The sequence below is a fragment of the Triturus cristatus genome, chromosome 7 (assembly GCF_964204655.1).
Source record: "Triturus cristatus chromosome 7, aTriCri1.1, whole genome shotgun sequence".
Taxonomy (NCBI): Eukaryota; Metazoa; Chordata; class Amphibia; order Caudata; family Salamandridae; genus Triturus; species Triturus cristatus.
This window is the reverse complement of record NC_140590.1, coordinates 1,668,697,480-1,668,719,837: the sequence shown is the minus strand read 5'-3', so window position 1 is coordinate 1,668,719,837 and position 22,358 is coordinate 1,668,697,480.

The following is a 22,358-nucleotide window of genomic DNA, read 5'->3' as shown; positions in this document are numbered from 1 at the left end:
GATGAGTGAGTGGAAGGATGGATGAGAGAAAAGGTAAATAGCTGAATGTATGGGTGGAAGGGTAGCTGGATGGGTAAAAGGGTGGATGGATGAGTGAAAGGATGGATGAGTGAAAGGATGGATGAGTGAAAAGGTGGATGATGAGTGAGTTGGTGGATGGATGAGTGAAATGTTGGATGGATTGATGAATTGATAAGTGCAAGGGTGAATGGATGGAAGGATGAGTGAAAGGGTGGATGTAAGGATGGATGAGTAAGTGAAAGGGAGGGTAGATGGACAAAAGGATGAATAGATGAGTGAAGGAGTGAAAGGATAGATGGATGAGAGAAAGGATGGATGAGTGATAGGGTCAATGGATGGATTAATGAGTGGATGAGTAGATGGGTGGGTGGATGGATGGATGGAAGGAAGGAAGGATGGCTAAGTGAAAGGGTCGATGGAGAGGGAAAGAGAGGATGGATGGATGACTGAAAGGGTGGATGGGTGGAAGGATGAGTGACTGGGTGGATGGATGAGTAAGTGAAAGGATGGCTGGATAGGTGAAAGGGTAAATGGCTGGATGGATGAGTGAATGGATGGGTAGAAGAGTGAATGGATGAGTGTTCAGATGGATAGGGTGAAAGGGTGGATGGATGATGGATGAATGAAAGGATGGATGAAGGAATGGTTGAGTGAAATGATAGATGGAAGGATACGTGATGGATAGGTTTGCAAATGGTTGAATATGTTTGGATTTGGCTGGGCTTACTTATATACTATGGTGTGACCTCCTCTGATGTGTCTGTAAAACGTACCTATTGTCCTGAAGTTTTGTCCTGAATTTTGACCTTCTGTCCTGAATTTGTGTCCTGAATTTTGACCCTTTGTCCTGAATTTTTACACTCACCGTTGGCAGTAGCAAAAATCCATCCACAGATTGACCGTCTCTGTGGTGAAAAACAGGCACACCCGTCACATTAATGTTGGTGGTGTTATTATCAATCTCAACACTTAAATGGGGTGTCCTTAACACCCCAAGCCAGGCGCACTGCGTGATTCGTAAATTCGTTACTTCATGCTACTGCATTTGTCCAATCTTGCACAATTAATCACAGGTAATCTTATCTCTGCTTAACGTCGTTTGATCCACACAAAGAATGATGCCATTTGCCAAGTTTCTTGTACTTATGATGCGACCATCCGGACTTCTGTCATAAATACGAAAGACGCATAATTCTTCTCAGGCAAGTTCTTTATTGGAAACCCAATGCATTTCGGACTACATGAGTCCTTCTTCGGGGGTAACTACAATTGAAACATTGTACAATTAATTACCACTTCATACAATCTCATGATGCTTTCAAGTTTTCAACAGAATTAAATATTTTAGTCGACTACACTGCTGAACTATGTACTGGTTCACAATTATCCTAAACGATATGCATGGTTACGCTTAATAACTAAATCCCCTTCTGTCTTTAACTCCCCAGGACCTACCCTTGCAAGTTATCTCCCTTCTAAACTCCGTGTTGTAACATACAAAACACCCACGCAACCTGAAGTGCTAGTAATCGTCATCTGCTTTCCTGCCCTCCCGTCACAACTGGGTTCAGCGTATTGATCTTTTAGCAAACAAACGTCTTTTGATGCCTTCAACACATACCTGCCCGAGAGTTTAATCAAGTCCACATCCTTGTTGCGGAAAGAAAGTTCGCCCGCCCATAACCGAGCTCCGTTTTTAAACCAGGCACGTAAGCCCTCCCTCTTAATCACGAGTTAAGATTAGACACCTGATTGTGACTTCTCCGCTGTAAACCTAATCTCTACTACAACTCCCAGCATGACGGGAGGGCAGGAAAGCAGAGGACGATTACTAGCACTTCAGGTTGCGTGGGTGTTTTGTATGTTACAACACGGAGTTTCCAATAAAGAACTTGCCTGAGAAGAATTATGCGTCTTTCGTATTTATGACAGAAGTCCGGATGGTCGCATCATAAGTACAAGAAACTTGGCAAATGGCATCATTCTTTGTGTGGATCAAACGACGTTAAGCAGAGATAAGATTACCTGTGATTAATTGTGCAAGATTGGACAAATGCAGTAGCATGAAGTAACGAATTTACGAATCACGCAGTGCGCCTGGCTTGGGGTGTTAAGGACACCCCATTTAAGTGTTGATGTTGTCAGTGCCACCAGGGTGAGGCACTATGCCAGTTCACGCACGCACTCTTGGAGGACTAATGAGAATATAGCAATCAGGATTAAAACACGGTGTGCATCCCGTTCATATAACCGTTATTATCAATCTGTCATGTGTAAAACAAAGCATCCTAGTAAAAACAATTTGCACACATTTTATCCTGGAACATTTTGTTTGTTTTGAGCTGTGTAATAAGCCTGTCATTAACCACACCCACTCACAAATCTACAGTTCACTAAACTCCCATTGCGTTGAACATTATTTGCCGGATATGGCCCGGGATATGCAGGTGGCAGTCAATTATGTAGTGTACAAGATTCCAGAAATTTCTGTCAGGTGGTGGGGGGGCCCGACATTTCAAAAAATTCAGTTGGGGGGGCTCAACCTACTAAAGTTTGAAGACCTCTGCTATAGGGTGATGTGCTCCCTGAAGCTTCACCACCATGGACAGATCAGAGAAGACAGTCACTCCTGTGTCTAGCTTCAGCACAATGGACAGTTCACAGACATACGCACTCGTGTAATGCGCTTTCTGTAGCTTCAGCACCATGGAAAGTTCAGAGACAGATGCTCTTGGGTGATTCGCTCTCTTTAGCTTTAGCACTATGGACAGTTCACACACAGATGCTCTCAGGTGATGCGCTCTCAGTAGCTTCAGCACCATGAACAGTTCAGAGACAGACGCTCTTGTGTGATTCGTCTTCCGTAGTTTCAGCATCGTGGACTGTTCAGAGACAGACGCTCTTGGGTGATGCGCTCTCTCTAGCTTCAGGACAATGGACAGTTACGAGAGAGACGCTCTCGGGTGATGCACTCTCTGCAGCTACAGCACCATGGAAAGTTCAGAGACATAAGCTTTTGGGTGATACGTTCTCTGTAGCTACAGCACCATGGACAGTTCAGACACAGACACTCGTGGGTGATGCGCTCTCTCTAGCATCAGCACCATGGACAGTTCCGCGGCAGACATTCTCAGCTGATACGCTCACTGTAGCTTCAGCAACATGGACAGTTCAGAGACAGACGCTCCAGTATAATGCGCTCTCTGTAGCCTAAGCAATATGGACAGTTCAGAGACAGACACTCTTGTGTGATGCGCTCTCTGCAGCTTCAGGACCATGGACAGTTCAGAGACAGATGCTCTCATGCAATGCGCTCTCTGTAGCTTCAGCACCATGGACCATTTAGAGACAGATGCTCTTGGATGTAGCTCTCTCTGTAGCTTCATCAACATGGACAGATGAGAGACAGATGCCCTCAGGTTATGTGCTCTCTAGAGCTTCTGCTCAATGGATTGATCAGAGACACACTCTCTCTGGTTATGCACTCTTTGTAGTCTCAGCACCATTAACAGTTCAGAGACAGACAATTTCGGGTGATGCACTCTCTGTAGCTTTAGCACCATGGCCAGTTCAGGGACAGATGCTCTCGGGTGATGCGCTCTCTGGATCTTCAACACTATAGACAGTTCCGAGACGACGCTCTGGGGTGATGCGCCCTCTGTAGCTCCAGCAGCATGGACGGTTCATAGACAGATGCCCTAGTGTTATGTGCTCTCTGGAGTTTAAGCGCCATGGACAGTTCAAAGACATACTCCCTTGGATAATATGCCCTCTGGAGCTTCACCACTGTGAGCAGTTTAGAGAGAGATGCTCTCAGAAGGTGTGCTCTCTGTAGCTTCAACACCATAGACAATTCAGGCTGAAGCTCTCGGTGATGAGCTCTCTGTACTTTCAGCACCATGGCAGTTTAGATAGAGACGCTCTCGGGTGATGTGCTCTCTCTAGCTTCAGTACCATGCACAGTTCAAAGGCAGTCTCTCTCGGGTTATGGGCTCTCTGTATCTTCATCACCATTGGCAGTTCAGAGAAGACAAATGTCCTCGGGTGATGCGGTCTCTGTTCAGCGCCATGGACAGTTCAGAGACAGACACTCTCGGTGATGTGCTCTCTGTAGCTTCAGCACCATGGACAATTCACAGACAGATGCTTTCGGATAATTGCGCTCTCTGTAGCTTCAGCATCAGGGACATATCAGAAACAGACGCTTTAGTGTGATGCGCTCTCTAGAGCTTCAGCACCGTGGACATTTCAGAGACAGACGTTCTCAGATGATGCGCTCTCTGTAGCTTCAGCACCATGGAGAGTTCAGAGACAGACGCTCTTGGGTGGTGTGCTCTCTGGAGCTTCAGCTCCGAGGATAGTTCAGACACAATTGCTCTGGGGTGATGTGCTCTCTGTTGCTTCAGCACCATGGACAGTTCAGAGACACCCGTTCTCAGGTGATACACTCTCTGTAGCTTCAGCACCATTGACAGTTCCGAAACCGATGCTCTTGGGTGATGCGCTCCCTGTACATTCAGCTCCATGGACATTTCAGAGACAGATGCTCTCAGGTGATGCTCTCTCTATAGTTACAGCATCATGGGCAGTTCTGAGACACCCGCTCTCGGGAGATGCGCTCTACGGAGCTTAAGCACCATTCACAGTTCCAAGGCTGACGCTCTTGGGTGATGCTCTCTCTTGACCTTTAGCAGCAAGGACACTTCAGCGACAAACACCCTCGGTGATGCGCTCTTTGGAGCTTTGCACTTTGAACAGTTCATAGACAGATGCCCTTGTGTGATGTGGTCTCTGAAGCTTTAGCACCATGGTCCGGTCAGAGACAGATGCTCTCGGGTGCTGCGCTCTCTGTAGCTTAAGCATCATGGACAGTTCAGAGACTGACATTCTCAGGTGATAGGCTCCTTGGAGCTTCAGCTTCATGACCGGTTGAGAGACAGATGCTCTTGGGTTAAGCGCTCTCTGTAGCTTCTGCACTGTGGGCAGTTCAGCAAGAGATGCTCGTGGGTGATGTGCCCTCTGTGGCTTCAGCACCATGGACAGTTCAGGACAGACGCTCCCAGGTGATGATCTCACTATAGTTATAGCACCATGGGCAGTTCAGAGACACGCTCTAGGGTGATGCGCTCTATGTAGCTTCAGCACCATGGACAGTTCAGACAAAAATGCTCTTGGTGATGTGCTCTCTGGAGCTTCAGCACCTCGAGCAGTTCAGAGAGAGAGACGCTCTCAAGTGATGCGCTCTCTGGAGCTTAAGCACCATTGACAGTTCAGAGACATACACTATCGGGTGATGTTCTCTCTGGAGCTTTAGTACCATGGACAATTCAGAAACAGATGTACTTAGTTGATGCTGTCTGTGTAGCTTCAGCACCGTGGACAGTTCAGAGACAGGCACTCTCAGGTGATGTGCTCTCTGTAGCTACAGCACCATGGACGGTTCACAGATAGATGCTTTTGGATAATATGCTCTCTGAAGCTTCAGCATCATGGACAATTCAGAAACAGACGCTCTTCGGTGATGCGCTCTCTGTAGCTTCAGCACCATGGACATTGCAGAGACAGACGTCTTGGCTGATGCTCTCTCTGGAGCTTCAGCACCATGGAGAGTTGAGAGACAGACGCTCTCGGTGGTGTGCTCTCTGTAGCTTCACCACCATGGACAGTTCAGAGACAGAGACTCTAAGAGTGATGCCCCTCCCACCTTCCAAGATTTGTACAGCTCAGAGGGGCGAGTGGCTGCACGATGCAGATCATCTTTCCTAAAGTCTAGACAGGCAATACTCTGATGGATGAACTCTGCGTCCTCAAGGTAATAGGATCCTCAGAAAGGGTGCCCGGAAGGGTGATGAGTTGCCTAAAACCTTAATCCAAGTGTCTGCTCTAGGATGTTTCAGAGGTTTTTTAAATTATTTTGTTGTTGTTCAATTTTGTGTTTTATTTAGAACCTCACCCCCACCCTGAGCACTGCCACAAGGCACAACAATCAAGTCCCGAAAAAGCCCCTGTGCTAGGGGTTTGATGCCAGAGCACGCACACGAAGAAAGAAGAGGCTGGTGCACTGGGGGTACTCTACACCTGTGATTCACATCAGGCCTGAAGCTTGTCCATGAGCTTCTCTAGGTAGCCTGGCCTTCATCTTTCCCTAGAAAGCAGTTAAGCCTTAAGATTCTTCATATTGTTGCTGTGTTGGTATGTGGACAACGGAAGGGATTCAGATTGGCCTCCACAGCCTGGTCATTCTTAATAACTAGCCTGTGTCTTAGTAGGCGTTGTTTATGTTTCTTGTTTGGGCTGAAAACATGTAAATAGTACTATGGATTACTCTGTTGTTATAAGTTAATTATTCCATGTTGTTCATATGTTCTTCATCCTACCCTCTTTACTAACTTAGAACTCGTTTTCTCTTGTTTTTGGATTGCACCTCCGAGTTGACAATTCTTTAGATTCAATGGTTCAGAATGGAACCAATTGGCTTGTGATGGATAGCTATGGAAATTGCTGTAAATTAGGATGTGTTCCTGTCAGTAGGTTTCTCGTATATATTTGTGGACATTGCATTATCGCTAAATCTACCCTACACATTCATGAATGTAAACATTTTATTCAGTTTGTTGCAGATGAATTTCAAACTTTTATGGTGGAGTTTAAGCTTTTAGGTAACAGTTGTCTTCTACACCAATCTAAATGAAAGAAAAGATGTTGCTACAGAATCTTACATGGGCAATAGAGGGATACAGGGATACCACAAGAATAAAAACAATTGTGCTGCTACATCAAACACTGTCAACCTAACAATTAAAGGCTATGACGGGGACGTGTGTACATTGTCTAAGATGTCCCTACTCTCTTACATTGATAGTAGTAGAAACACGATAGGCAAACGATGAAAACAGGAGAGATGTAACGCTAGCATTATGACACGGAAGTAGGTGGTAAGGGAGGGTTAGTTGGGGGGGGGGTTCAAAAAAGGGTTTTTGGGCAATGGAAGTATTGTTTATGAACAGTATAACATGTATGTTTACATTCACAAATGAAGTAGCAACTAACTGTCTGTTAAGGACTGGGATGGAAAGGGGAACTGTCTAATCAATTTCCTGATGTCTTAAATATGTATCTATACTAGATAACGCCTTTATATGTTTCAAAAATGCCAATAAAGATATTCTAAAATAAAATTACATTGATAGTAGTGACGATGCATCAGCAATGGGGGATGTAATGGCCAAGCTATGTTCATTTATATTTATTTATTTACTGGTTTTGGTCTGCATTCCAGGCATGTGACTTGAGGCAATGGAGAAAATGGGCAACCAAAGGTGTGCAACTGATAAGAATTGATAACTCCTGATAGCTAATCTGGTGCAACTCCTTGTATGAGAAAGAAAACACTTGCATTACAAAAACACGCAGACACAAGAGAGCAGATCACACAAGGTCACACCAGTTAGCTCTGAAGTGGCGAATCCTGACCAAAATATATAAAAAGAAAAACTGAAGGAACTGGTGTAATCTGCCATTTTTCTTGTTTCTAAGAACTCACAGGGCTTATGAATAACACGACTGTAAGTAATGTATCTATAATCTAAACATTTGATCAAGTAGAGAGGTTGCTTCAAAATAATAATTCACTAATTTAGCTCGCAGACCACATCTTCTGCCCTTAAGCATCAAGACTATCGAAAACAAGGCTAAACGACCGCAAATAGGGAACATCTAAATGTCAATGCTAAACACGGGGGTTTCTGCGTTTGGCTCATAAAGTCACTTTCAAAGTCACGCCTCCTAAAGACTGCAATGCTGTGACGATATTTTGATTGACGTCTCGGCGAATAAAAGAGGGGGTCATTTTGTAATGGATCCGACCCATTTCTTTCTGTTTTGATTCTAGTACAAAGACCCTCGATTCCTTGCGAATTGTTAAGGCTTTCATGAGAAATGTGACTTGAGGAAATGTTAGTGGTAAAGAGTAAAGTTGTCAGCTACAGAGAAGAAGACAAAAGTCTTGCATGTGCAGCCATGCTGTTTTCTATGCTTTTCCCATATGTCCTTATGCCTGTTGCAGCTACGTGAGTCGGATAGGTTCGTCTGTCACTAAGTCAGAAAGGGGAATAGAAAAATATTTTAAAAAGCACTTATGACTTTCCAGTAGTAGAAATCCATTACTGGGCTTTCATGGAGCCATTACTGCCAGGTCGTTGCTATCAGAATGTCCTTTTTAGCATAAGGCTTGAAGTGTGCAACCATCTGAGAATGCATGCACCCCTTCCCATCTCCATGTGTTCAAGGTGCCTTTCACATTTTAGATCAAATGGAAAGGGCTTACAATTATCGTCATGCCATTAAATCAGCCAAACAAGATTTTTAAGATATATATTTATTGGTATCCATTCCCACATCCTCCGTTTTGAGCTATTTACATTTCTTTGCTAGAAACGTGGCAGTCTGTGAAAACTGGAGTATATTCAATACCCTGTAGCTAACAGAACCTTCTTTGACTGATGGACCTGCCTGCTGATGATACGTGGAAACCACTGCATGCAAATCTTTCTGTCCATCATGGATCACCTAAATCTCATTTACTGATTAGAATTGTTAGATATTTGTGCTCAGTATTTTGCTTAATTGTTACTCTAGGCACTCGTCAGCAGCAAGCTCGACTACGGCAATACACTGTATGCCGGCACCACCCAAAAACGGCAAAAGAAATTGCGGAGCATCCAGACAGTCTCCATCCGACTTATCCTGGGCATCCCTGCCGCAGCCACATCTCCAGTCACCTGAGACCTTCACTGGCTTCCAATCAACAAAATAATCACCTTTAAGCTCCCCACGCACGCCTACAAAGCCCTCCGTGCCCCCAATGCCTTGAGACCCTAACGGGTGATTAGTCGTGCTCTAAAAGAACTCTAATTGATTGATTGATTGACTCTAGCAGATTCCAAACCATTAGAGTCTCTGCAATGTATCATGGGTGTGAGTAAACATACCAGAGGACGTGTACCTAATCCAAGTTCCTTCACATGGTATTTATTCCTACTCTAAGCACACAATAACTGATTGCATTCACATGTTTAACTTGAAGAATACACATTTTTTCTTCCCCATGTTTTCCATTGTAGGCATGTTTGGGAACAGTTTCTCTTTGGGTTTGCAAGCCTTTGTTTCTTTATAAGAGTGAACCAGTGTCTTGCAGCAAACAAGGTCCATATTCAGAATTACTATTAAGAAAGTGTGCCCTATCAACAAATGGGATCACATTAGAAAGAGTAGTTTCCATTTACAATTTTATAATCAAGAATTGCAGAAGAGTAATCAAAATGTTTTCTGTTTCTTTGTTAAAGGTTTATTTTTGTGTATATACTGTATACATGACAACATCGCTTCAGTGTACTGTGAAATGTGATGTCTATCGATCAGTATAAGCCAAAGGTAACATGAGCGGAGAAAAATGAAATCCAAGTCCCTCATATTAAGTACTTCTAGTAAGTTGCAGAATATAGCAGGAATGGTGTTGAATCACAGAACCTCAACACACATACAAAAAAAGATTAAAGGGTTCAACAAGTTGCATCAGAGGTCTGAGTAGAGACTTGCCCATGGGAAGTGTGAGTGTACCAATGTGATGTGCATGATATTAATCAACATTAAACTGCATAAGTAAATCAATTGCTACATTCATATTTTTAAAATGGAGGATGCAGTTCCCTCTAACACAGTTCTCTATGCTCAGCTTGTTCTACAGAAATGTGTTGAAAGTTATTCCAAACAGGTTCACTTTTCAGTACCTAACCTTGGTAACAATCCTTGTGAACCGATGAATGGCACAGGGTGTTCAGTTTGCATAAGTGCTCAATGAAGTGAGTATTTCTGCACAGAAGAATGATGATATATAGTAATGCAATGAGAAGTACTGTAGCTAAAGTGTGTAAATACTCAAGCTGAGGGTCGGCTATTGAATAAGTATGTATAGGCATGTAAAAGCCTCTCTTGTATTTACTATTAATTGGTGCAGCCTAAGAAAGGATTAGTTCATAGAGCTATAAACATGACAGTGCCTTATAGCCTGCTGCGGAGGGCTATACCAGTTGTTAAAGGCCCTGAACCCAAGTTGTAGGCCTGAGCAGCAGGCAAGGGCCTTTAGCGAGGGAAAGGGCTTTTGACAACCGGTATAGCACAAGGCAGAGGGCTAAGAGGCCATTAGAACATTCCACCAACTGAGGGTAGAATGTTCTAAAGTAAAAACGGAGAAACATGAAGACAAACTTTGAAATGTTGGAACTGAAGGCTTAAACCGGCTATAAGTCAGAAGCTACTCCATTGCCTTCAATCGAGTGCTCAACATTCCAATGTTCCAAAATAGATTCATAGCCCGCCGTAGCGGGTTATACTAGCCAATTCCTGGGCAGCACCAAAGGTGAGGGCCTTTAACAAGGGAGCAGGCCTTTAATGGGAAGTGCAGTCAGCTACGGAGGGCAATAAGGCTATTAGAACATTCCGCCTGTAGAGGGCAGAATGTTCTAATTAGTAAAACAAAGGCCTCATGGAGCCAGAGAAGGTTGAATTCCCCTTGGGCTCCATGAGGCCTTTGTTCACAGCAAGAGCTGTGATAGGAAAACATTGGAATGTTGCTCTCCGGGCTTCTACCAGCCATTAGAAGACTGGAGCACTCAGCATTCCAATGTTCTAATATGATTGAGATACACTGAATCCAAAAAATTATCAATACCATTCTTTACAAATTTATTTTAAACATTTTAACACTCAGCCAAAACAGTATTCCATTTACTGTGAAAGCCAAGATTTTTCTGTGTATTCAGAGTATAAATCATGACAAGGCTTCACTGGATTGTGAAACTTGGGCCTAGATTGCTAAGTGTTCAGCAGGCACTCGCGTCCAGCTGTGCAGTGTTGGGCCACGCCTGAAGTCTTTTATAAAGGTAAGTAAATTGATGCAATGCATCGCGTCACTTTGCCAAACCAGTGCTCCCATGCACAACCTTAGTAAATAACACCCAAGATCTTTTCCAACGTAAACAGATAGATAATATAATTATTAATTAATATAATATTAAATAGTGAAAATATTAAAATAGATGGTGTTAGAAATTGGGGTTTCTAGTTGGCAGAGGTAGGTACCTTTGTCCAAATAGGGACCCTTGCTTCTAGTCAGGGTAAGGGGAATACACACTTTAGATAACCCCTGCTCACCCCCTTGGTAGCTTGGCATGAGCTTATCCCAAAGGCAATGTGTAAAGTATTTGTACCAACACTGACAGTAACACAGTCAAAACACCACAAATGGACACAACACCAGGTTAGAAAAATAAAGTATCTTTATCTAAACTAAACAAAGCCAAAACTACAAAAATCCAACACTCAGTAAAATGTCTTTAAAAAGGATGTTGCAAAAATAAGCTTGTAGAAATCAAATAGCACCAACTGGGGCTATCACGACGTCATGACAGCACAAAACCCAAAGTACGGTGCCGCCCGCGAGGATTGCGATGTTGGGCGCAGAGTTACACAGACCCCCAAACAACAGTATCTTGTAAAATGAAGACGGTGACGTTGTACGGCGTCGAAGATGGCCGATGTCGACTCCGGTGATGATGTGACGTTGGCAAGTTTCAAGAGTCACCCTCAGCGGTTATCGGCACCACGATAACAAGATGCAGGTGCTGGCGAAGATGAAGTCGATGCGAGCGCTGGCATCGGTCACGGCCGATCACTGCTGGCGGTAGCGGACATCGTAGGGCGTCGGAGCTGCGGAGCAGGCAGAGCGCAGCATCGTTCACTTCACGAGCGGCTCCCCGGGCATCAGTGCAGGTCGCGGCATCGCCGCGGTGGCGTGGATGGTGTCGGAAACAGATTTTCTTGCTTCTCTTGGGTTTCTTCCAGCTCCCAACAGCAGAAACAACTTCCAGGGGCCCAACTCAGTTACAGGCACCTTCTGGCAGGTCAGAACTCCCAGCAAGGAAGTTCAGGGGAGCTAGGGGTGAACTGGGACTTCAAAACAGGAGGCCAGCTCTTCTCCAGGCCCTTGGAGACTTTCCTTAAGCAGGGGACACAGCACACAGCAAAGGCCTTCTTCAGGCAGGGGACACAGCACACAGCAAAGTCCTTCTCCTTTCTTTGGCAGAAACAGCAACTGCAGGCCAACCCCAGACACACAGCAAGGGCAGTACTTCTCCTCAGTTTCCTCAGCTCTTCTCCTCAGCAAAGGTTCCTCTTGATTCCAGCAATAGTCTAAAGTTCAGGGGTTTTAGGTCTAATACTTATACCCCAAAATGTCTTTGATCCCTTTGTGCAAGGGGCTCTGAGCCCAGTCCAAACTAGTTTTGGGGGCACTCTGCCAGTGCACAACAAAATCCTTTGTCAGTGTGGGCCTTGGTTTCAAACGCACCACAGGAGGGCAGAGCAAGCATTGTGGAAGGCAGGCGCAAACCCTATTCAGGTACAGGTGCTACTAATCCCACCACTCAAAATGCAGATCAGGCCAATCCAGCCTGCTGCTGACTCATCCAGACTCCTGGAGCCACTGCAACTCCCCAGCCCCTGTCACTCCAAAGCCAGACAGTCAATCAACAAGCCGGCAGAGGCACACAGAAAGGTGGAGCAAGAAAACAGTCACTTTCTAAAAGTGCTATTTTCAAACACAGAATTAAAAAAAACCATCCTTACTAAAAGATGTGTTATTAAATTCTGAGTTCAGGGATACCCAACTCCAATTTTCTATCTTACTCCTATGGGAAGATCTGCTTGTAAACTGTTACAGAGCATTCCTCATTCAGTCCTATGGGCAAGATAGCCTTTCAATAGTGAAAAACGAAATTGGCAGTATTTCACTATCAGGACATGTTACATACACCAGTACATGTCCTACCTTTCACATACACTTCACTCTGCCCAGGGGGGTACCTTGGGCCTACTATAGGGGTGTCTTCTGTGCAATGAAAGGGAAGGGTAGGGCCTGGCAAGTTGATGCATTTGCTAGGTCGAAATGACAGTTAACAAACTGCGCATAGGCACTGCGGTGGCAGGCCTGAGACCTCTTTTGGGGCTACTCATGTGGGTGGCACAATCAGTGCTGCAAGCCCACTAGTAGCATTTGATTTACCAGCCCTGGCACACTCAGTGCACTTTACTAGGGACCTTACTGGTAAAACAAATATGCCAATCAGGGAGAACCAATCACAATATCAATTTACACAGGGAGCATATGCACTTTAGCACTGATCAGCAGTGGTAAAGTGCCCAGAGTCCTGAAGCCAACAACCACAGGTCAGGAAAAAGTAGGTGGAAGAATCAAAAAGTTTGGGGCTAACCCTGCAAAAAGGGCCATTTTCAACAGATGGCTCACAGATGAAGCATTGTTAGCAAGCGAAACGGCAGAGCCGAAAATGTGTCCATTAACAAAAATACAAATGAAGAGAGGAGCAATGACTTCATGAGAACAGCATGTAACAAGTGCCTTTTGGGAGGAACTATTGGGTGAGCGGGGTAATGAATCTGACAAAATGGTTAATGTGTGAAATTGCTACATCACCAGAGCCGAAATGACATAATTGCAAAGAAATGGTAGTTTTAAGTGTATTTTAATGCATTCTTCATAGCTTTTCGTTTAGTAGGCTTGGCAAATAACCGGACATAAAGCAGAATTTATTACAGGCCAGAGAAGCCAAAGTAAAACATAATTCTGAAGAATCATCTAATGTGATTTTTGCTTTTTTCAAATCAGTAAATAGGAAACTCTGTCATGCACCCATATATGGATCTCTACTGCAAGAAAGCCAGCCGAAGATATAGGTGCATCAGCTTGGGAGGGGTCATAAGGTCAGAATTAGGCCTGGGCAGTGAACTTTGCTCTGTTCGCGGAGTTTGCGGAGTTTTCTGCACTCCGCGGAGCTCGCGGAGTGCAGAAAACTCCGCTCCGCGTTGTGCAGCCGAGCTTTTCCCCGCTCACGCTTGCGAATGGTAAGTGTGCGATGATCGCGTACGGTAAGTTCGCAAGCGCGAGCTGCTGCTCGTGTAGAATTTCTACCTGAGTTGCAGGAATACCATCACAAACTGCAGTTTGCACTGCACTTTGCCACCCACAGAACTTCGTAGAGTTTTTTTGTAACTTTGCGAAGTTCCGTGTAGCAAAACTCCACGAACTACGCCCGGGCCTAGTCAGAATAAGATTACTAACACTGCTCAGTTTTTTCTCGCCACATAATTCACTTTATAACTTGTGAAAGTGAGCTATTCAATCTGTTTTATCTTCTTTTCAAAGAAGGCAGTTTTTCAAAATGGGCGCCATACCTGTTAGGAAACCACATATAATTCAGTCCAAGAGTTCTAAAGGGGGGATAAAATAACAGAACCATGAGATCTTAGATGTATTGTCAAGCTATCAAAAATACATCAAACAAGTGTATGAGAACCCCACATGTTTGTTTAACCGTATCCCAATTGTCGGAAATCAGATAGTTGTTGTATGTCAATAGGTTCTGTGAGAGAGAGGCCAGTTCATTGTTAATGACTATCATATGGCTAAAAAACTCTGAGCAGAAAAAAGGTAAACTAATTTTTGAGGGGAAACCCTGGCTTATCTCATGGGAACTTGGCACAAGCAGCAGACCTTCTTCCAAAAAAAAGATACAGACTTATGGAGTCATTTACGTGAGCAGCGACACCATCACCAGGTTTGGCTGGCATTGGTCCTTACTAAGCCGCATAGTTTGCGAAGTTTGCGCTACTTCGCACTACGCAAATTGCACGTAGCACAGTCCAAACACGCGTTGCGTAGTGCAGCGGTCATTTTTTGCTTGCTCGTGGTCCTCAACGTCAAGTTGGCGACCGCGAGCAAGCAAAATGACATCCCGGCGAGACTTTTTCCTCGTTCACGATCAGCAACATCAAGTTGGCGATCGCGAGCGTGGAAAATAAACCTCCTGGCGAGATTCTCAACGCAGGGAGGTCAGGTTTCTCATTGTGAGTGGTCGCATATGCTCGCGACCGCTCGCGATGAGAAACTACCAGTTCGCTTTGAGAAAGCTGCCGCTCGAGTAAAAATCTACTCGAGCGGCAGAAAACTACAGCTCGCACTGTGCAAGATGCCATTTTCAATGATTGCACAGTGCCGGATGCTTGTCCGCACTGTGCAATCATTGAAAACGGCATCTGGCACAGTGCGAACAGGATACTACGCAGTTCGCGAAGTGCTACGCGTAGCTCACGTAGTGCGAAGTGCACTTTGCGTAGCTACGCGTAGTGCTACTTCTCGAACTACGCCCAGGGTTAGTCCTTACCTTTATTTCCCCAGCATTGGCCCACCTGACATATAAAGTTCAGTAACAGGAAGTACATCTGATGATGTGGTCAGTGCATTGTTGCCACAGTCAAGTACTGAGCTGGAAGCCATTTTGATTTGGTCCACTCTGCATTCAAAGTGGGTCATAAACAAACCATCAAAGAGGGGGTTTATTTCTGACCAGTAAAATAAAAATGTTTGTAACATGCAGAGAGGTTCCTCCATGCAGGTCATTGATATTTTTCCCTTTTTCTGCCTGAGTTGGTGGTCTCAGCAAGGAAAAATCAGTTATCGATGCCCTACTCAAAATAAAGCAGTACATCTGCTGCTGTGCCCGAGGAGTCCTGTGGTGGACGAGTTGCCATGCCGAGGATTCCTGAGTGTGGAGACAGCTGGGGCTCTGCCATCAGAAATGAGGTGCCCCTCCCCTCCCACCCTTAAATGAATAGAGGGGACTGCATGTTTGACAAAAAAATGAAGTAAATCAGATGTAGCCATCAGAAATTGTAGGATAAAAAATCATAGTACAAAGAACAACAGGAGATGAAAAATGTATAAGTCTGCCGGGCGACCTAGGCTGAAACCAGTTTTTCATTTGTAAAATAATAAGTGCCGGGGCTCTCGTCAGGAGGCAGCTTGCACCAGTCCATTTCTCCTGTTAGCGCTGCCTAAAACACAACCAATTATTAAGCATGAAACAATTCAAGTTGAGAAAGGGTGTGGCGTAAGGGCCTGAGCTGCTGACTGTGGAGCTGGGGAGCCAGGTTCAAGTCTCAGCATTGGTGACTCTGGGCAAATCACGTAATCTCCCCATGCCTACCAAAAATGAATGCATCCTTAACTGGTGCTCTGGAAAAGAACTTCAATACCTTTGGGTCAGGTTCGCGCTATAAGCATTCATGATTAAGTGCCGATGCTGAGCACTGGAAACCACCGGCTCAAATTAAGCACTGGCTGAAACCAAAGTGCTGTTTGTAACTTACCTACAAGTGACCGTGGCAGAGTAAAAGCTGTTTTTGAATTTTGGTATGAAGTTTTATCTGTTGACTTGAAACATTTTCTGGAGGCTAAACATCTTCAATTTGATAATATAGGAAGCCCGTGGCCTCAAAGGACTCCAGGAGGTCAGGTGTGTCTCTTGCTTTGTCCTGCTACCGCCTCAAACAAAAAACTCAGAGTGGGAGGAATACCAAACAAAAAACTCAGAGTGGGAGTAATACAAAATAAAAAGCTTAGAGTGGGAGTAATATGAGGCTATGTTCTTAGGAGTAGGCTTAGAATTTTGTCATGGTCCTCCAGCAATGAATTTTCCCTTTTGAGAATGATTTTATCCCGCTCTGTACATTAATGGACGCATGGATAAATACTCAAGACTAGTTTTTCAGACCCCTGTATGACGTGACAGTATTGTGCGAAGAGCATAATTGCTGAGTTTGCTAATAAAGTTCCTTCAGATGGTTTTAAAAGAAGTTAAAAGTATTTGTGGCATTCTGCCACCAATGAAGTGTAACAAAGAAGATAGACATAATGAGATTGTTTTCTAAGCCATTCACTACCAGTGTGAACACACTCCTTTACTCAAAAATATACCACCTTGAAGCTGATTGGTCACTTCACTATTAATCTGGCCTCGGGAGGGGCAGGCGCAGGCGCATGCGCAAAATAAAATACAAATTTATAAAAACTTACTCGAACGTTATGTCCTCTCCTACGGTCCTCTTCTCACTACCGGAAATGGATGCAGCAACTCCCTTGACCAATCATGGCGCTGCTTTCATGCAGCATGAGAGCAGTGAATGAGTGAGTGAATACCTTTATTCAGTTAAATAGCCATCAAAGTACACACAACAAATAAAAACAAACTCAAACAGGCAATCAATTCACGGGAAAAAAAATACTGGGTCCTGTATACACCAATACAGCCTCACTACAAAAAACATTTCAATCAGTTCATTAAAATATTCATAATAGCAATAATGTACATAATTTTAACATTTTAACATTTCCCTCCAGGCAGTTTAAATACATTATAAAAACACAATAAAGCATCCCATAAAAAGTACAACAAACTAAAATATATATATTACTTCAAGTATCGACTACTCTGACCATCAGATTCACTTTACAGTCATTTGTTTGAACTAGCAACAATTTCCCTCCTGTGCATAAGCAAATCTATCTTCACATATCATATAAGGGCTGTGCAAATATAAGAAAAAGTGACCGTGCATAGTGCGTAAAGTGCATGTAATTAACTGCAATACATAATGGAAATAATCAACCAACGAAACTCATTATTCCAGACCCTTTAGGATTTTTGCTCTCCTATACCACATTGCTTCTAAACATTTACTTACAGCAAATACTGTTTTTTGTGATGTGTCACTTTTCAGGATCCTAAAGGCCTCTAGATGACTGCCCGTGGCCATGCTACGACAAATGGGAACTAGTCATTTACGGCGTATGTAAAAGTACTCCTTGCAAAAAAACAGTACATGCTTTTCTTCTTCAGGTGCCAAATAGGGCAGATTTCAGTTTCTTGGTTTGCCGACCATTTGCTTGTAAGGATTCTCAGTGGTAAAATTCCATAACGAAATCTTATATTCAAGTTATTGGTTGGCGATGGGAACATTAAATCTAAAAATTCTTCAAATAGTGGAGAGTGCTTATGAGCCAAGAACATAATAGTTGCAGGGCCATTGTGGGTATTCATAACAGATTGGTCATTTATATAAGCCCAATACCTATATTTAAGTAGATTAATATCAGATTTTAAAATAGAGTTGGGCTCATCCCACAAGTTCTGCAAACCGAGTTTGGAAAACCATCCAGAAACAGATTTAACCCAAGGGATTTCCCTGGTTCCTTGAAGGTTCATTACCTCTACCAGAGAGTCTTTAAAGACTATAAGTTCTGGTGTAGACCATAGTCGGATCCAATATATTAAAGATTTCAAAATGGCCCGGTGAGAGCAGTGCCCTGATTGGAGGGAGAGGCCTTACTCGGCACTCCACAGCACTCTGGGGACTTTCTGAAAGTGCACATGTGTGGCTGGCCATCACAAGACGGCCGGACAAAAAGACATGTGCACTTTAAACAATTGCATTAGACAGCCTACCCTCCTCCTTGCTGCTGTCACTTAGCAGCGACCCCGCCCCAGTCCTGATGCTCGGCTCAGGATGGAGAGGGAAAACAAAATGGTAATTATCATTTTATTTTTCAGGGTTTTGAGGGGTTTTAAGTGGGGCGACTCTCCTCTGCTCCAACGGAGGAGCCACCCCTGGGTCTCACCAAGAGAATCCTCCATTACCTGCCTCTTGGCACTTAATGTTCATTCTTCTGTCGACAAAATTAAGGGACAGGCACACACTGACACCGCAAAAAATGGCAGAGGCAGACTGCTCAGCAGAAGCTGCTGTGTGTTGGGGGTCCAGCTGAGCTTGTTGCAACTGAGCTCTGGACCCCCCACCTGTGCCCTAGCAGCCAGCCACCCCTCATGAGTTACATCATCAACAGGCACCCTGATCTGTCCAGCCTGAAAGATGAGGGGCCAGATTAACGACCATTTGATTTTGCGCCTCGCAATTTGTGACAAACTGCGAGTCGCAAATTGCAAAGTGCAAAATCAAATGTACAACAGTGTGTTTAATACTGTTTGAGATTCCCAATGGGGTCGCAAATTGCGAGGCTCATTAATATTAAAGAGCCTCTCGCAATTAGCGAGCCCATTGAGAAATGACAGGCCCACCAGGGATGGTGGCCTGCTGGGCTCAGCAGACCACCATGTCTGGGACTGCTTTTAAATAAAGCAGTTTTTTTTTTTAATGCAGCCCATTTTCCATATAGGAAAACGGGCTGCAGAAAAAAAAGAAACGTTTTTGTTTCATTTTTTAAGGGCAGGCAGTGGTCCCTGGGACTACTGCCTGCCCTTAAAAATAATTTTGCATGCATTTGCTAAGGGGCAGGGGTCCCTGGGGACCCCTTCCCATTTGCAAATGCATTACCACCTACTTGAAGTAGGTGGCAATTGCGAGTGTTTTGCAACCGTAATTGCGGTTGCAAAACATTAATACATGGGTTTGAGACTTTCTATTTGGAAGGGAACGCCCCTTCCAAATAGCGAGTCTCTAAACACTTTTTTGTGAGTCACAATTCATTTTCAAGTCTCAAAATTGTGTTGGTACATGGCCATAACAATTTTAGCATGCGCTAACGGGTTGCTAACCCGTTTGCGCATGCTAAAATAGTTTGTCCATCTTGCCCGAGATGAATTACACAGCAGTTGTTCGCCCCCAACAGACCAGCATCCGAGATGCTCCAGGTGGATGTGTTAAGAGTGCTGACATTTTATGACATTCTGACTGTGAATGAGCAAGAGATAAAGAAACGTATTTTGAGGACATGTCACATGTTGGCATGTAATAACATGAAGATGATGTACAGAATTAGAATGTATACTTCCATTTCACCACACTTTTGTTGTCACAGTCTCTGTATCTCTCTGTGTCTCAGTCAAGGGGGGCTGGTGGTGAATGCGAGGACGAGAGAGACAGACGAGAGATGAGAGTGCGTGAAGGATGCGAGCAGGGCTGGTTTGAACATTTTTCCAGGGCTGCTTTTGATCCTCAGTCTGGCCCTTGTCCAGCCCTTCTGGAGCCAAAGACCTGGCATGGCTGTGAAAGGATTCGGTGTTATAGTGGGTAGTCGTTGGGATGCGGGAAACTGGCATGACTATTTGGCACTAAGTGGGATATTTATGAGCCCCTTGCACCACCAGAGCATCACTTTCTGTGACGCTCCAGTGGTGCAAACTACAAAATCATAGCTATGAAGCCATGCAAGGCCTCTTTGGGTGGCTTTGAGTTGCCTCATAAATATGGAGTAAGACAAGGCAGCACAAACCTCTGCGTTGCCTCGCTCTGCGCTAGTGAGGTGTTCCAGGGGCATTGTAGCGGGTTTTCTCATGCAACATCTTTGGATTTTGATGCTCCACAGATTTACAAAACCATGTAAAACCTGGGATGCGCCAAAACCTTACCCCACCCCACGGACCACGCAACAAGGAGAAATAACTCTGGGGCATATTATCAAGAAACAGCGTTAAAATTATCACCGCTTTAGCAGCAGAAAACTGCAGCTAAAGCGGCGATAATGGCCTTGATAATATGCCCTTGAGAATTCCCATAGAAGCCCATGTTCTGGTGTCAACATGGGCTTCTATTGGAATTCTCTGCGGCATATTATCAAGCCCATTATCGCCGCTTTAGCAGCAGTTTTCTGCCGCTAAAGCGGCGACAATTTAAACGCCGTGCTTGATAATATGCCCCTTTATTTCTCTTCGTTTTTTCCTTTTTCCGTGTGTGCTGCTTTCTGTAGCACAGATAGAAAGAGGAAAAGGTCTCCAAGGATTGTTTTTGTGCAGGAATGTGCCCTGTCCTGCACAAAAAATAAATTCTGCCAACAACACGGGCACCCTTGTACCATAGCGCAAGGGTGCCTGCGTTGGCACTGGGCTGCCGAAACAGCACCAGCGCAGGAGGAAAGGACAAGTATGCACCGTTTTGGATAAATACGGTGCATTCCTGCCCTTCCACTTTGAGGTAGGGCAGGCAGCAAGGTGACTTGCTGCACTGCCCTACTGAAACCCCATAAATGAGGCCCTTAGCACTTCAATCCCATGTGCCCGGATGCCACATCACTAGTGAGTTGGTCCTGCGTACCGCACTCAGACCAGCACAAGTGCAGAAAAGGAGGGCCATGCCCATTTTGTTTTCATACTTGTTGATTGCACTGGATTTTCTTTTCTCAAAAAAAGCAAATGTCATGCGCCAGGGTGAAAAAACTATTGATTGCCTGCGCAATTTGCAACACATACTCATTTCTTGTTCTTCATACAGTTCGGAGTGAAGCGTTCGTGCATCATTTACATTTATCAGTTGTTACAAATAGGACCTTTCTGCAGAGCAGCATTCCTACAAATAATAGCACGGCCCACCCCCCTGTCAAGCCTTGCTTGGTTGCGCCCGTCTCGTGCTCAATGACTCCATTTGGTGCCACTATCTGACAGCGGTGTCTGAGAGGGTGCGAGAAGTTCTGCGAGCAAGAGCCCAAAGCCTTATTGTGCTCGCTCCAAAGGATGAGTCACGTGCTCTAGGGGTGGCAGCGAAAGACACGCTCTGCAGGGAGAGGGGGAGGATAGGGTGGAGGGAGGCATAGGCTGACGAGGGAAAAGAGAAGGACTGTAAGTAAGGGAGGAGAATGACGCACAAAGACTGGATAACAAACCCAGACAAAGAAGAAAAAAGAAGGAAAAAAACTAGATGGGTTGGAGAGACAATAATATTGTATAAAATCCCATTCAATGCTGTCCACCTCAGATACACATGAATCCGGTGCCATCTTTAAATCTCATTTGTTAAAACTTAACGAAATCCTTTGAAGCAGCCAGCTGTGCATGTGTATGTGCGGGTGGCCATTTTGGAATGGTAAAAAAAATAATGAAATAGCCGGCTCAGGGAGAGGTGTGGAAACATGGAGACAGAGAGAGATGATAACTTTACAGGCCCTGGACAGTGCAGTCTGATGTCAGCAGTGGAAGAAAACATCAACCAATCAAAGCACTGTGATACCAAAATACTCCAGGGCTGGACAAACACAAAAATAGGGAGAAAAGCCTTCAAATCAGGAGCAGGGATGTGACGTAGACAACAAAGCCATCCAATCATGAGCATGGGGTTGACCCAATGACCACTAGTGGCGTAACTGGGGGGGGGGTGGCGGCTGACTGCCCTAGGCGGCACGGGTTTTGGGGGCGGCGGCCGGGTCCCTGTCACCCCACTCCTACCTGCGCCTGACGCGGCCGCAAGAATTGTTGGCAGCACCATCCGTGCTTATCTGTGTCCGTCCCGGCTGCAAGAATTGGCAGCACCTCCCCGCTCTTCAATCAGGCCGTTGCGAGCGGCAAATGCTACGGCCTAGCCACGCCACTGATGACCACTCTAAGTATTCAGAATATATAGGAAACAATTGGGCTCTAACA